Below are 17007 nucleotides of genomic sequence, written 5' to 3' on the forward strand. Positions count from 1 at the left end.
ATCCTCCGCTACTCTAATTTCTTTTCTCCTATTTCCTTTATTCTTTTTATTTATTCCAGGTCAAAAGAAAACCTGATTCTTAGTGCATTTTCATTATCACATTGAAAAGAAAATAAAAAGCACATTGCGAATTCCAGCAGCATCAAGGAATGCACACTTTAGGATCAAATTAATACTCATTTTAAGATTAGTGGAGCACTGCAGCAGGTCTGTTGTATAAGCGACTTAAAATGATGTGTTTCAAGATGAGTTGGCAAACAGGTGCACTGCTTCTTTCTGAAGAAAGGTTATGCATTGGTCGTGCATGTTGCAGTCACTTCTTACGGCCTCTATAGATGAATTTATTTATGAATCTCTCTCGAATGAAACATTATACCTTACCCAAATGGATCTCTGCTTGCATCTTATCCAATTCCGAACACGGAAATCAGTAATGTTATGCAATATTGTTTAGTTCTGCATTTCATATCCATGCGTCCGGATTCAGATGACAGTAGAAAGCTTGGAGGCTGGTAGCCTGGTACTGGCAACATAGATAGCCAAATCATAATTACGATAAAAAGTTATTTGTAAGTGATGCCGGAAATATAAAGGGGAAAGACAACAACGAACACTCCAACACCAATCAGAAATTTGAGAATAATGGTAAATCCAAAATCCCCAAGAACTAGAACAATTAATAGATAAAAACTCACCACCCAGGGGATACGGAGTTTGATAGGAAAAAAAACTCACCACCTAAAAGAATCCACCCTAGGGATACAAAGTTCTAGTGATCAACATTCACAGATAATATCCCTGAGATACAGAGCAAGAAAAGCCCAGAGATACAGAACACCCAAAAGAAGAAAAACAAACCAAAGGTTTAATTCCTTAATTCACTCAAACTCGAATTAAATTCTCTCTTAAAACAAAATATAGGGCATGTCTTTATATAGGCACGTTTGGAATGCTTTTTAAGCAATTACAAATAATCCTAAACTTAGGGAGAAGACATCCTATAAGAAAGAAAAACACCATATATTGGCATTCCATAAGAGTCTTAAACGTGAAGGAAAAGAAAAAATACCATATTTAGGCATTCCAAAATTTGCCTTTGCTTAGGTATAAACCAAAAATAAATTGCCATAGTGTGGAGTGATTGATTATACCCCAATTTGATTTTGATGAGCTCAAAGCATCTGAGTATATTTCATGTTGTACTAATGAATTCAATCTAGTGTTTCAGGCGAATATATGTGAATTTATCTTTAAGAGCATCAAGCCTTGGTTCAAAGTAATTTGGCTAAGTGTTGAACTCAATTGAGCCAAAGTCTGAAGCTCGAGTCGACTCCGGAAGATTGCGAGTCGACTCTAAGTGTTTCAGAGGTTCTGGCACAAGCTCGAGTCGACTCCGACTGAGAACAGACAGAAGGATAGAAAGATAAATTTCAGACCCTGTCACCGAGTCGACTCCGAAGATTTCGAGTCGACTCCGATGCTTGCCGAGTCGACTCCCGACGGTTCCGAGTCGACTCCAAAGGGTAACAGACAGAAAGACAGAACGATGGTTTTTAGACCTTGTTACCGAGTCGACTCCAGAAGGCTTCGAGTCGACTCCGATGCTTGACAAGTCGACTCTCTACAGATCCGAGTCGACTCCAAGGAGTAACAGATAGAAAGACAGAGAGGTGTTTCCTAAACCCTGTTACCGAGTCGACTCCAGAAGGATGCAAGTCGACTCTAACGTTTGGTGAGTCGACTCCTAATCATGCCAAGAGTCGACTCTCAGAGGAAAGCAGACTGAAAGACAGAAAACCAAACTTAGTGACCCTGTGAACGAGTCGATTCCGAGAACTCGAGAGTCGACCCCAAGTCAGCCGAGTCGACCCAACAAAGTGCGAGTCGACTCCGAGGCAGCTCAGATCAACAAATAGAGGATCGATTTTTCGGGCTCTGAGAGCCGAGTTTTTTAGGATCCAAGTCGACTCGAGAGAGAAATGCAGAAAAAATAGATCTCTAGAATTCTGAGAACGAGCCGTCTCCAAAATGCCAAGTCATCTCCAGATCTTGGCGAGTCGACTCCAGGATTGGACCGAGTCGACTCCAGGTTGGGACGGCACTTTAATTCAAATCCTGAACAGTGGGCGAGTCGTCTCCAGTAAAGCATGAGTTGACTCTAGCAACAGCCGAGTCGACTCCAGATCGAGCGAGTCGACTCCAACCCCAACGGATACATTGTCAGGAGGTGCAGATTATGCAGAACGGCTACAAATCAGTGTCTAACGGCTATTTTTCAAAAGAAACTGGTTAAATAGCTAGAGTAAACAGTAGTAGAAAACAAGAGAGTTACTCCATCTGTGCATTAAGTCCAACTACCAAGTGTCCATTGAGAGAAAAGACAAGAAAAAGAAGAAAAAAACGCATTCAATTCATTCCTAGAAGTTTTTCCTTCGCATTCAAGGCTCTTCTTATGACATCAAATCTTCAGTGCACTCAAAGAGGAGATTCAGAGTTCGAGAAGCCCTTTCTTCCTCTTCCGAAATCTGTTTGAGGGCTTCTAACTTTACTCTATTCATATTGATTCATATATGCTTTTTAAGAAGCTTTCCTTGTATCTTTTTCCAAACTATTTTTCTCACTTGATTCAATCGGGGGATTGAATCAAGGGTTGTAAGATTTGTTGGTGAGCCAAAGTTAAAATCAACGGTGTAAGGGTTTGATTGTGATCCCGAGAAAACAATCAGATGTTTCTAGTCGGTGAGCCTGTGAAAACCGATCGAGTTCGTTGTGATCTCGCGAAAACAACAAGTTGGGTCGTGAACTTGTAAAACAACCGGCTGTAATCCAAGGGATTATAGTGAACTCCCAAGTGAAGCTTAGGGAGTGGACGTAGGAGCAAGGGTTGGCTCCGAACTACTATAAAATTTTCTTGTGTTTACATTGGCTATTTGTCTCTTCCAATCTCCTCATCAAGTATCTTAATTAACCTGCTTGCTTTAGGTTTAATTATTTACTAATCAACTTTTAATTTGTCAATAATTAATCCAAACCTAATTCATCCCCCCTCTTGAGTTGTCTCCTTGGGCAACAAGTGGTATCAGAGCAGGTGCTCTCATATCAATTGGTGTTCCAATCCATAAATAGAGTCAAAGATTGAGATGACAACCAGTTTTGGGTCTTCCTTTAGTGAAGGGCAATCCACCAATAGACCTCCATTGTTTAATGGAGCTAATTATGCCTATTGAAAGGCTAGAATAAGGATATTTATTCAAGCTCAAGATTATGATATTTGGGACATTATAATTAATGGACCACATATCCCTTCTATCTATGTTGATAACATTGCTATACCCAAGCTTGAGAAAGATTGAGATGATAATGATAGAAGGAAGGCACAACTAAATGCTAAAGCAATGAATGTTCTTTATTGTGCCTTAGACCATAATGAATTCAATAGAATCTCTACTTGCAATTTTGCAAAAGAGATATGGGATAGACTTGAAGTGACCCACGAGGGCACAAATCAAGTTAAAGAAACTAAAATTAACATGCTAGTTCATAAATATGAACTATTTAAAATGGACTCTAGTGAAACCATCTCTTGCATGTTTACTCGATTTACTGATATTGTCAACGGCTTAAAAAGCCTTGGCAAAAGTTATACTAACAGTGATCTTGTCAGAAAATTTCTTCGCTCTTTACCAAGGTCATGGGAAGCCAAAGTCACGGCAATCTAAGAAGCAAGGGACTTGAACAAACTGCCACTTGAGGAGCTTCTTGGATCCCTAACGACGCATGAACTCACAATGAAACAACACAGTGAAGAAGATCCTCTCATAAGAAAAAGGTAATGGCCCTCAAATCTACTTCTTCTAACAAGGATCTATCTTGCAGTAGCAGCAACGAAGAAGAAGACAATGAGGGAGATGAAGAAGAGGCTCTTCTCATGTGAAAGTTCAGAAGGTTCATTAACCGGAAGAAGTTCTTTCATCAGAAGAGAGGTTCCTCAAGTTCCTTCAACAAGGATAAAGGTAAGGAAAGGGAAAGTGAGGGAATCGGATGCTATGAATGAAAGAAGCCGGAACATTTCAGAGTCGATTGTCCCTTGCTGAAGAAGGGCAGCAAATACAAGAAGAAGAAAGCTCTTATCTCCACTTTGACAGACTCCGATCAATCATCATCATCATCGGATGAGGAACAAGAGGAAAAAACAAATTTTTGCTTTATGACAAATGATAATGAGGTAACATCTGAAACTCAGTTAGAGTTTACTTTTGATGAATTGTATGATGCCTTTAATAAACTAATGGATGAGTATAAATCCTTAACTCTTAAAAACAAAGATTTGAGGTTGACTAATAAATCTTATAGTCATAAAAATGATAGTCTGATTAAGGAAAAGGACTTCATTATTAAAGAAAACTTAGAACTTAAAACAAGCAACCATTTATTAACTCAAAAGAACTATACCTTGATTAAAGACAAAGAAAGATTAACTAAAGAGATTTCAGAATATAAAAACAGTAATCAAACTATAAAAGATAATCTTACAAAAGACATAAGCTTACTAAAAACAGAAAAACTGAACTTAACAAAAGAACTTGAAAAATAAAAACCGATTGTAGAAAAGTTTACATATAGTTCTGAAAAATTGGAGATGATTCTTAATAGTCAACGAGCCGTGTTTAATAGAGCTGGTTTAGGGTATAAGCCTAAGAATAAGCAAAAGTTTCTTAAAAACTTTTTTGTAAAAGCTGGAGAAAGTAAAACTAAAAATATAACCTGTTTTTGCTGTGGAAAAGTAGGACATAAAGCTAATGTGTGTGACCATAGAAAAATAGAAGCTAAAAGAAAAATTAAAAAGATTTGGGTTCCAAAAAGAACCAACATAGCTAACCTTAAAGGTCCCAAGAAAACTTGGGTACCTAAGATTATATGATTTTCTTGTGTAGGAGTGTCTTGCAGCCAAGCTCAATAAAAAATGTTGGTACTTGGATAGTGGCTGCTCAAGACACATGACGGGTGACAAGGAGCAATTCTTCGCCCTAGAACCTAAGAAAGGAGGTGTGGTGACTTTTGGAGATGATAACCAATGTCACATCATGGGTATTGGTAAGATACAAATCACACCTTCAATCTTTATTGATAATGTTCGATTTGTAGATGGTCTTAAGCATAATTTAATTAGCATTAGTCAACTATGTGATAAAGACTTTGATGTATTGTTTAAGCCATCTATGTGCATCATAACCAACTCAACTAACAATAGTTTAGTTTTCAAAGGACTAAGACGTGGCAATGTTTACGTAGTAGATCTTGATGATCTTGCTAAAACCAGCCACTGCTTAGTAGCTAATGATACTAAGCTTGGTGAGGCAAGTTGGTTATGGCATCGTAAATTAGGTCATGCAAGCATGGACACATTATCTAAATTAGTTAAAAGAGATTTCGTGATTGGTTTGCCAAAGTTGAAATTTGAGAAAAACAAAATCTGTAAAGCATGTCAATTTGGCAAACAATCTAAAAGCTCTTTTAAGTCCATAAATTGTGTCTCTACAACTAGACCCCTTGAGCTACTTCATATGAACCTTTTTGGACCAACTAGGACCACAAGCCTTGGTGGAAACAAGTATGGACTTGTCATAGTTGATGATTTTTCTAGATACACATGGGTCATATTTTTAGCTCATAAGGATGAAGCATTTTCAGTTTTTAAGAAATTCCACAAGGAGGTAACAAATACAAAAAATAGTTCAGTTATAGCAATTAGGAGTGATCATGGAACGGAATTTGAAAATCATCTATTTGATGAATTCTGTAATAAAAAGAGAATAACTCATAATTTCTCTGCACCTAGGACACCACAACAAATTGGAGTTGTGGAAAGAAAGAATAGAACCCTAGAGAAAATGGCTAGGACCATGTTGTGTGAAAGTGACCTCCCAAAGTATTTTTGGGGAGAAGCCATTAACACATCATGTCATATAATAAATAGAGTTCTATTAAGACCAATTATAAAGAAAACACCTTACGAACTTTGGAGAGATAGAAAGCCCAAAGTAACCTACTTTCATGTGTTTGGCTGTAGGTGTTTCATTCATAATAATGGAAAAGATAACTTAGGTAAATTTGATTCCAAATCTGATGAAGGTATCTTTTTGGAATATTCTACATCAAGTAAGGCTTATAGAGTCTTCAACAAAAGAATCCTTGTTATTGAAGAATCTATCCATGTTGTTTTTGATGAGTCTAATGATGCTTCCTCCAGCAAGAGAGTAGTGTTTGATGATGATGCAGGAATAATTGAAGAAAAGATGGATCACATGACTCTACAAGAGGATGAACCCAAGTAAGTTGAAGAAACTTCAACAAGCCAAGAAGTAATTGCCGAACATGGGCTTACAAAGGCTTGGAGGTATGCTTACGGTCACCCTAAAGAGTTAATCTTAGATGATCCATCTCAACCTGTTAGAACTAGAGCCTCTCTTAGAAACTTAAATAATCATCTTGCATTTGTTTCACATTTAGAACCTAAAAACATTGAAAAAGCTGAAAGTGATGTAAATTGGATAAATGCTATGCAAGAGGAACTTAACCAATTTACAAGAAATAAAGTATGGAACTTAGTTGAAAGACCCACTGAATACTCAATAATAGGAACTAAATGGATATACAAAAATAAACTCGATGAAAATAGAGTTGTAGTTAGGAACAAGGCTAGACTAGTAGCAAAGGACCATAATCAAGAAGAAGGTATAAACTTTGATGAAACTTTTGCTCCTGTAGCTAGACTTGAGGCAATTAGATTGTTACTAGCATTTGTATGTTATAAAGATTTTAAATTATTCCAAATGGATGTAAAAAGTGCCTTCTTGAATGGGTATATTAATTAGGAGGTTTATGTAGAACAATCTCCTGATTTTGAGAATCATCAATACCCCAATCATGTTTATAAACTAAATAAAGCACTTTATGGTCTAAAACAAGCCCCTAGAGCATGGTATGAAAGACTTAGCAAATTTCTGTTATACCATGAATTTTCTAGAGAAAATATTGATACAACTCTATTTTTAAAAAAGAAAAACAAAAATATATTAATAGTGCAGATTTATGTAGATGATATTATTTTCGGTGCTACTAACAATCGTCTTTGCGAAGAGTTTGCTGAATTAATGGAGAGTGAATTTGAGATGAGCATGATGGGAGAATTGAACTACTTCCTCGGACTTCAAATCAAACAATCCAAGGAAGGAATTTTCATCCATCAAACTAAATACATCAAGAAAATACTAAAGAAGTTTGATATGGATGGAAACAAGTCAATTGGCACTCCTATGAGCTCATCATGCAAACTAGACAAAGATGAATCAGGTAAATCAATAGATCAAAAGCTGTATAGAGGTATGATAGGATATTTATTATATCTTACAGCAAATAGACCTGATATCATGTTTAGTGTATGCATGTGTGCTAGATATCAATCTAATCCTAAGAAATCACACCTAATTGCAGTTAAAAGAATCTTTAAATATCTAATAGGAACAAAAAACATAGGTCTATGGTACTCTAAAGAATCAAGCATAAACTTAATAGGGTACACTGATTCAGACTTCGCTGGTTGTAAACTTGATAGAAAAAGCACCAGCGGATCTTGTCAATTTTTAGGAGAGAACCTAATTTCATGGTTTAGCAAGAAACAAAACTCGGTTGCACTATCTACGGCCGAAGCCGAATATGTTGCTGTCGGGAGTTGTTGTGCTCAATTTTATGGATCAAGCAACAACTTGAAGATTATGGCATTAAACAAGATAAGATTCTCATAAATTGTGATAATACAAGTGTCATAAATCTAACTAAAAATCCAATTCAACACTCAAGAACTAAACATATTGAGATAAGACATTACTTCATAAGAGATCATGTGTTAAATGGTGATGTGATGCTTGAATTTGTTTGCACTGATGATCAACTTGCTGATATCTTCACAAAACCCTTGAGTGAAGATCGATTTTGTATTCTTAGAAGAGGGTTAGGAGTGATTGATCCATTCTTGTGATACTCTCCTATAATTCATTGATTTTGATTATTAGCTTATGTTGGATATAGGATTTCTCGTCTATGGTCATCAAATCATTCATTAAGTTCTAAAGATTTCCATATCTCTCTCCTTTGGCACAGAATTAACTGGATTTTTGGTTATGTGCCAGAGTTCGAGTCGACTCAAATAGATTTTAGAGTCGGCTCGTGGAGGAGTCGACTCGCACATATTTAGGAGTCGACTCTATGTCGAGTCGACTCGCGACTTACCAGAGTCGACTTGAGGTCGAAAATCCGACTTTTAACCCTAAGTGAAATATCTTTTTCTCCACTTCTATTCTCGGCCGCCACTGTTCAAAAACCTAGAGTCGTCTCCTACATCGTCCCCGACCCTTTTTCCCGTCATTTCTTCCTTGTTTTTTTCCGTCCTTCGAGTCCATCCTTCCGTATTAGGTCAAAAATGCCTAGGAAAATAGTTGTCCCGAGCCGGAAGAGACCTCTCTCCGCGAGCGGCGCCGAGAGACGGTCCAAAGCGAGAAACGAACCCATGAGGCCACCACCTCCGGTTCCTTCTCCGCCGAGGACGGTTCCCTTGCAACCGTGCACCGGGAGGGTTGTCTCTACCGGAAGACAAGTCAACTTTGACTTCCTCTCCCGGAAAGGGTTCAACCTAGGGCATCACCTTAGAGCCTAAAACTTAGAATATTTCTGTTCTCTTGACCTCCCTACCTACCCAAGGTTAGTTAGGAAATTTTATGGGACCGTCACAAGGGGTGGCAGTGGTGTCCAAGGGGTAGTGGCCAATGTCCCCATTCTCATTTTCGAAGATCTCATTGCTAGGATCCTCCACTTGTCTCGCGATGGGATCGCTCCCACACATCCTACAGATAGGACAGAGGCCCTTACGGCCATTTTAGGGAGACCACCCCAATCCCCCATAGAGGAGGTGTCTGCAAATCAGCTTGCGGCTGAAATGCGACTCCTCCTGAGCATCATATCTAGGACCCTTTTTCCTAAGACTGGTCGGTTTGACTTTGTCTCAGAAAAGGACCTAGCATTGATGTTCTACATTCTACATGACATTTCCATAAACTTTCCAAAGCTAATCTATAGGTATCTCTGTAAACCCTTAGATAAGCCTAGGCTAAGCCTTCCCTATGGTATGCTCTTTACACTTATCTTTAGGAAATTAGAGGTTCCTATCCTTGAGGGAGAACCCACACACTCCCTCAGGCACACTGATCATATGGGTGAGGGGACTCTTCACAGAATGGGCTTCCATAAAGTAGAGGGAGTCTGGATTAGGAAAACATCTTCATCCACACCATCTGACCCTACTACTCACCATTCACCTAGCCCTGACCATGACCAGGACCACTACACAGCTCCTCCCACTTTTCCATCCACTTCTGGTCCCTCATTCCCATCCACTTCAGCTGGACCATCTACAGCTCCACCACCTCAGCAACCCCTAGAAGTCCGGATCAGCACTGAGCAACTCCGGGAGATGAGAGAGGAGATAGTGAGGGAGCTGAGAGATGACATATTGAGAGAGCTGCGAGGTCCACTTAGTGCTCCCTCCACTGACGTCATTCCCTCCACAGCAGCGGTATCCAAGATGATAGCAGACCTTAAGGAGGAGATGTCCAACATAAGGAGCCTAGTCCAGGGTCAATACTGAAGCCTTAGCGACATAAAGAAAGACACGAGGAAGATGCGAGACAGCATCAGAGAATAGATGGAAAGCCAGAGTCAAGGTGTGGAAAGGCTTGCAAATGCATTAATCCTCAAGCTTGACACTATTCAGGAGACTGTGATCCAACTAACTGAGATACAATCTAGGGCCACCTCTGAGATCATTGCACAACTAGAGAATGTATCTGAGGGGATAAGCTTGGTCATGCAACATGCTAGACTGAGTGGGGGAGCCACATCCTCCACTACTAGACGACCCTAGTGTATTTTTGGTTTTATGATGTACAGTTCCTTGAGGACTTTTCTGATATGTATTTACTTTTGTACTCAATCTTGATTTTAATACAATGAATAGAAATTTTCTTTCAAAAAAAACTGTGCAATTTGACTTGTTATCTCTTTCTGTGTTATGTGCCTTTTTGCTATGATGACAAAAAGGGGGAGAAAATATGATGAATTGAAATGTAAAGGGAATCACTAAACAAAAGAAAATTCTTAAAGCAAAATATAATTTGTTCTTAGTGGATTCAATACCTCGAGGCTCATTATCTCTCTGTTGGGGCTCCTCAAGGAGTAATCTTCAGAATCTATTCAAGGGATATTTGAAGATTAGTTGAATCATACTCAAGAACAAATTATCAGATTTTCTCTCTGAAAGTAAGAATTTAAGCTCAAAAGTTTCAAAACATTAAAAATTCAGAAAACTTGAACTAGACTTAAACAAAATTGAATGCACATGTTGAGGAAGAGGATCTGAAATCTTAAAAAAGCAAATTCATTAAACACATAGAAGCCAAACAATTGATTGCATGATTTGAAGACTTATATAATTCCAAATGAAAGGGAGAGCTTTAACTTCAGGATTTACTGATTCATACCTTTCAATTTTGGATAAATTAAATGACTAGACATTTGAATTCATTTCAAAACTTTACTATAAATCATCTCTTGGTTGAGCAATTCACTTTACAAATACTCAATATTTTGTCATCATCAAAAAGGGGGACATTGTGGAGTGATTGATTATACCCCTATTTGATTTTGATGAGCTCAAAGCATCTGAGTATATTTCATGTTGTACTAATGAATTTAATCTAGTGTTTCAGGCGAATATATGTGAATTTATCTTTAAGAGCATCGAGCCTTGGTTCAAAGTAATTTGGCTAAGTGTTGAACTCAATTGAGCCAAAGTCTGAAGCTCGAGTCGACTCCGGAAGATTGGAAGTCGACTCTAAGTGTTTCAGAAGTTCTGGCACAAGCTCGAGTCGACTCCGACTGAGAACAGACAGAAGGACAGAAAGATGAATTTCAGACCCTGTCACCGAGTTGACTCCGAAGATTTCGAGTCGACTCCCATGCTTGCTGAGTCGACTCCCGACGGTTCCGAGTCGACTCTAAAGGATAACAGACAGAAAGACAGAACGATGATTTTTAGACCCTGTTACCGAGTCGACTCCAGAAGGCTTCGAGTCGACTCCGATGCTTGACAAGTCGACTCTCTACAGATCCGAGTCGACTCCAAGGAGTAACAAACAGAAAGACAGAGAGGTGTTTTCTAGACCCTGTTACCGAGTCGACTTCAGAAGGATGCGAGTCGACTCCAACGTTTGGCGAGTCGACTCCTAATCATACCAAGAGTCGACTCTCAGAGGAAAACAGACTGAAAGGCAGAAAACCAAACTCAGTGACCCTGTGAACGAGTCGACTCCGAGAATTCGAAAGTCGACCCCAAGTCAGCCGAGTCGACCCCAACAAAGTGCGAGTCGACTCCGAGGCAGCTCAGATCAACAGACAGAGGATCAGTTTTTCGGGCTCTGAGAGCCGAGTCGACTCCAAGAGTATCCGAGTCGACTCGAGAGAGAAATGCAGAAAAATAGATCTCTGGAATCCTGAGAATGAGCCGTCTCCAAAATGCCGACTCATCTCCAGATCTTGGCGAGTCGACTCCAGGATTGGACCGAGTCGACTCCAGGTTGGGACGACACTTTAATTCAAATTCTGAATAGTGGGCGAGTCGTCTCCAGTAAAGCATGAGTCGACTCCAGCAACAGCCGAGTCGACTCCAGATCGAGCGAGTCGACTCCAACCCCAATGGATACATTGTCAGGAGGTGCAGACTGTGCAGAATGGCTACAAATCAGTGTCTAACGGCTATTTTTCAAAAGGGACTGGTTAAATAGCCAGAGTAAACAGTAGTAGAAAACAAGAGAGTTACTCCATCTGTGCATTAAGTCGTTTCCAACTACCAAGAGTCCATTGAGAGAAAAGACAAGAAAAAGAAGGAAGAAACGCATTCAATTCATTTCTAGAAGTTTTTCCTTCGCATTCAAGGCTCTTCTTCTGACATCAAATCTTCAGTGCACTCAAAAAGAAGACTCAGAGTTCGAGAAGCCCTTTCTTCCTCTTCCGAAATCTGTTTGAGGGCTTCTAACTTTACTCTATTCATATTGATTCATATTTGCTTTTTAAGAAGCTTTCCTTGTATATTTTTCCAAACTGTTTTTCTCACTTGATTCAATCGAGGGATTGAATCAAGGGTTGTAAGATTTGTTGGTGAGCCAAAGTTAAAACTAACGGTATAAGGGTTTGATGATCCCGGGAAAACAATCGGGTAGTTCTAGTCGGTGAGCCTATAAAAACCGACCGAGTTTGTTGTGATCTCGCGAAAACAACAAGTTGGGTTGTGAACTTGTAAAACAACCGGCTGTAATCTAAGGAATTATAGTGAACTCCCAAGTGAAGCTTGGGGAGTGGACGTAGGAGCAAGGGTTGGCTCCGAACCACTATAAAATTTTCTTGTGTTTGCATTGGCTATTTGTCTCTTCCAATCTTCTCATCAAGTATCTTAATTAACTTGCTTGCATTAGGTTTAATTATTTACTAATCAAGTTTTAATTTGTCAATAATTAATCCAAACCCAATTCATCCCCCCCTCTTGGGTTGTCTCCTTGGGCAACACATAGAAACTTAGGGTATCAGCCACCTTATTCTGAAGTCCAGACTTATGCTTAATGGTGAATGAATAGGTCTACAAAAATTCTACCCACTGAGCATGTCGTCGGTTCAATTTGTGTTGCCTATTGATGTACTTCAGTGCTTCATGATTAAAAAAGAGAACAAATTTTTTGGGCAAAATATAATGGCTCCAGTGATCCAAGGCTCGCACGATAATATCTATCCTTGTTATCATTAGAATATCACCTCCAAGACTCAATTAACTTCTCACTAAAATAGGCAATAGGCTTACCTTCTTGACTAAGGACGGCACCAATGCCCACATTAGAAGCATCACAATCTACTTCAAATATGCTTTCGAAATTTGGCAATGTTAATATAGAAGCTTCAGTTACCTTTCTCTTTGAAACCTCAAAACTCTTCTGAGCTTCTTCAGTCCACTTAAAGACTCCCCATTTCAAGCAATCAGTGATAGGAGAAATAATAGTACTAAAATTTTTCATAAATCGATGATAAATGAAGCTAACTTATGAAAACTTCGGATATCATGAACAGACTTCGGAGCAGGCTAGCTTGTGATCACCTCCACCTTGCTTGGATCTATCTTGATTCCATCACTTGAGACCACAAAGCCTAAGAAGATGATGCTAGTAGTGCAAAAGTGACACTTCTTCAAGTTCGCATACAACTTTTGTTTCCGAAGCTTCTCAAAAACTTAACGAAGATACATCAAATGCTGATCAATGTACTTGTTGTACACTAAAATATCGTCAAAGTAAACTACAACAAATAAACCAATAAAAGGTTTTAATACATGATTCAAAGAAAATCCAATCGAAGGCAGACGAGCTGATTAATAAGGTGCATAAAAGTACTCGGAGCATTCAACAATCCGAATGGCATAACCATCCACTCATACAATCCATTCCTTGTCTTGAATGCAGTCTTTCACCTGTCTCCTGGCCTCGTTCGGATCCAATGATAACCGCTCCTAAGATCAATCTTCAAAAATATAGAAGCACCATGTAATAGATCAAGTAGGTCATCAAGACGTGGAATTAGAAACCGGTACTTAATTGTGATCTTGTTCACTACTCTATTATCAACGCACATACGCCAAGAACCATCCTTTTTAGGCACAAGAAGAGCTGGACTGCATATAGACTCATACTTTCCCTCACTAACCCCTTAGCAATCAACTCGTCTACTTGCCTTTGTAACTCTTCTTGCTCCCTAAGATTCATCCTATATGCTGCCTTGTTTGGGAGTCTAGCACCGGGTATGAAGTCGATGCAATGTTGTATGTCTCTCATAAGTAGTAGTCCAGGTAGAATTTCATCGAGAACAATGTCAAAAAATTCATGAAGCAAAGTATTCATGATAGGAGGCAACTCACGCTTCTCCTCATTCTCCTCTAGAACAATAAGGGCATAGGTTCTACGAGTTTCACTATGGCCTTTCTAACTTCAGTTTTGGATAAAAGGTTACTTCCCTCCTCTTTAGAAGGCTTGGGACTGCTCTCTATCTTAGTAGGCCCTAACACAATCTTCATCCCATCCTTCACAAAGAAATATGTATTTTTGAACCCATCATGCATCACTTTTCTATCATATTGCCATGGACGACCAAGTAATAAGTGACAAGAATCCATAGATATATCATCACAAAGCAACTCATTGGAATATTTCTTGCCAATAGAAAATTGAATAAGGCAACACTTGTGAACCTTTACCTCATTATCCTTGCGAAGCCAAGAAAGCTTGTATGGTTGAGGATGATTTTTCATTTTGAGCTTCAATTTTTCCACCATTGTTGCTGCCACGACATTCTCATAGCTCCACCCGTCAATGATCACATCATAGACTTTACCATGAGAAGTGCTATCACTCGTCATCTTCTACATATACTGCGCTCAAGCTCCTACAAACCACCAGAGATACTCTTTGATCGGCATAAAGCACTTCATCTTCTTCTATCTTCTCATCATATGTTGGTTCATCCAAATCTTCGGCTTCACCTTCGTCTCCCTCCACAAGAGAAATAATTTTGTGGTTAGGACAATCAGATGCAATATGGCCTATACCTTGGCATTTGAAGCATCAACTAGAACCAACTACTGGCTTTCTGCTTTAGGAGAGATTTTGACAAGGACGCCTTGGTGGAACTAACCTTGGAAGGTCTGACACTCTCTCGATTACATGGAGTGTCACAACTTGTAGAGCAAAAAACTCCCCTACGATGCTCCTTCAATTGCTTCTCCACCTTAGCTGTAAGCTTGCACACACCATTAGAAGTCCAATAAGATTGCAATTGTATCACGTCACAAATTTCACCACGTAATCCGCCAAGATAACGGGCTATGGTTTGCTCCTCGAGCTTCTAAATATCACACCGCAACATTAGATACTCAAATTCAGCAGTATAATCTTCTACAGATAATTCTTTTTACTTAAATTATGAAATTTGAGAAAAACATCTTATCTATAATTATCTGGAAGAAATTTCTATCTCAGCACCTTTCTCATCTTTTCCCATGTCACAATTCACCTTTTTCCTTCATGTGCCCTCTACTTCTTAAAATGCTCCCACCAGATAGAGGCGTGTTTCTTCAATTTGATGGCTACAATTTTCACCTTGCGATCTTCTGGTACATCTTTGTATTCAAAAATGCACTCCACCGTATGCAACCAATCAATGAACTCATCAAGATACGCCCTTCTTTCAAAATCAAGAAAATCAACTTTGATGTCGAACTCTCGTTGAAACTTGTGACTCCTTTGAGAACGATTCGATGTTGGGCTATGATCATGATGAAAAGGATTGGTCTCTTCTTCCTCATCATATGATTCTTCTTCCTCTGATTCATGATTTGGGATATTATGTCTCAAAGTTTGAAGACGTGCCAAATTTTGTTGAAGCCGCTGCACTTCTCTCCGCAATTCTTCATTCGCATCATCACGAAGATCTCGCTCGCGATTTGGTCCTTCAACTTCTTGCCCTCTTCGACCACACCCTCGAGTAGCCATGACAACCTGGGATGCTCTGATACCAAATTTGATGCCGAAAAATAGAGGAAAAAGACAACAACGAACACTCTAACACCAACCAAGAATTTGAGAATAATGATAAACCCAAAATTTCCAAGAACTAGAACAATTGATAGATAAAAACTCATCACCCAAAGAAATCCACCCAAGGGATACATAGTTTAATAATAAAAAAATCACCACCCAAAAAAATCCATCCTAGGAATGCAGAGTTCTAGCGATCATCACTCACAGATAATCTCTCTGAGATACAAAGCAAGAACACGCTCACCACCCAAAGAAAAGCCTAGAGATATAAAACACCCAAAAAAAGAAAAACAAGCCAAAGGCTTAATTCCTTAATTCACTCAAACTTGAAATAAATTTTCTCTAAAAACAAACATAGGGCATGCTTTTATATAGGCACGTTTGAAATGCTTTTTAAGCAATTACAAATAATCCTAAACTTAGGAAGAAGACATCCTATAAGAAAGAAAAACACCATATATTGGCATTCCATAAGAGTCCTAAACGTGAGGAAAAGCAAAAAGATCATATTTAGGCGTTCAAAAAATTTTTGCCTTTGCTTAGACATAAATCAAAAATAAATTGCCATAGAAAAAAATTTCTTTTTGGCTCCCCTGTTGAAAAGGACATAGGTTAATCATACCAAAGCCAGAGGCTTGACTGTATTCAATAGCTATAACTAGTTAGTCAAATTTGTGTTCAAATATTTGACTCAAAATAAGGAAAATCAAGTCTAGCCCTGGTCATGGCAAACCAAAGTTGGTCCAATAAAATTTCACAGGAGCTTGATTTCTCCGGCAGTTGCAACTATAGAAAAACTAACTTTTTTTTCCATGTACAATCTCCTTTAAATATATTTTGCACGAGAGAAAGGTTAGTTTTCTTAACAACTAGTACGTAACTACTGCGATGCATGTATGATATTTCTCTTTTTTACAATTATTTTAGAAATGCAATATAAGAATATAACAAATTATAATAAATAAAAAAACTTCAATAATCAAATGTTTATTGCACATTAAATAATGAACTTTAATTATAACAGAGTAAAAACACCATGACACCGACATTATTAATACCGGACCCGTGTGACGTACAGGATACAATTTTTCCAATAAATAGAATACTTCAATAACCAAATTTTTATTATATATTAAACAATGAACTTTAATAATGACTGAGTATATTAATACCAATATCATTAATATATGTTGCATATTAAGCAATGAACTTTAATAATGACCGAAGAACAACACTATAGGCATCACTAACACTAGTGTCCATG

The sequence above is a fragment of the Phoenix dactylifera genome, chromosome 1 (assembly GCF_009389715.1).
Source record: "Phoenix dactylifera cultivar Barhee BC4 chromosome 1, palm_55x_up_171113_PBpolish2nd_filt_p, whole genome shotgun sequence".
NCBI classification, from domain to species: domain Eukaryota; kingdom Viridiplantae; phylum Streptophyta; class Magnoliopsida; order Arecales; family Arecaceae; genus Phoenix; species Phoenix dactylifera.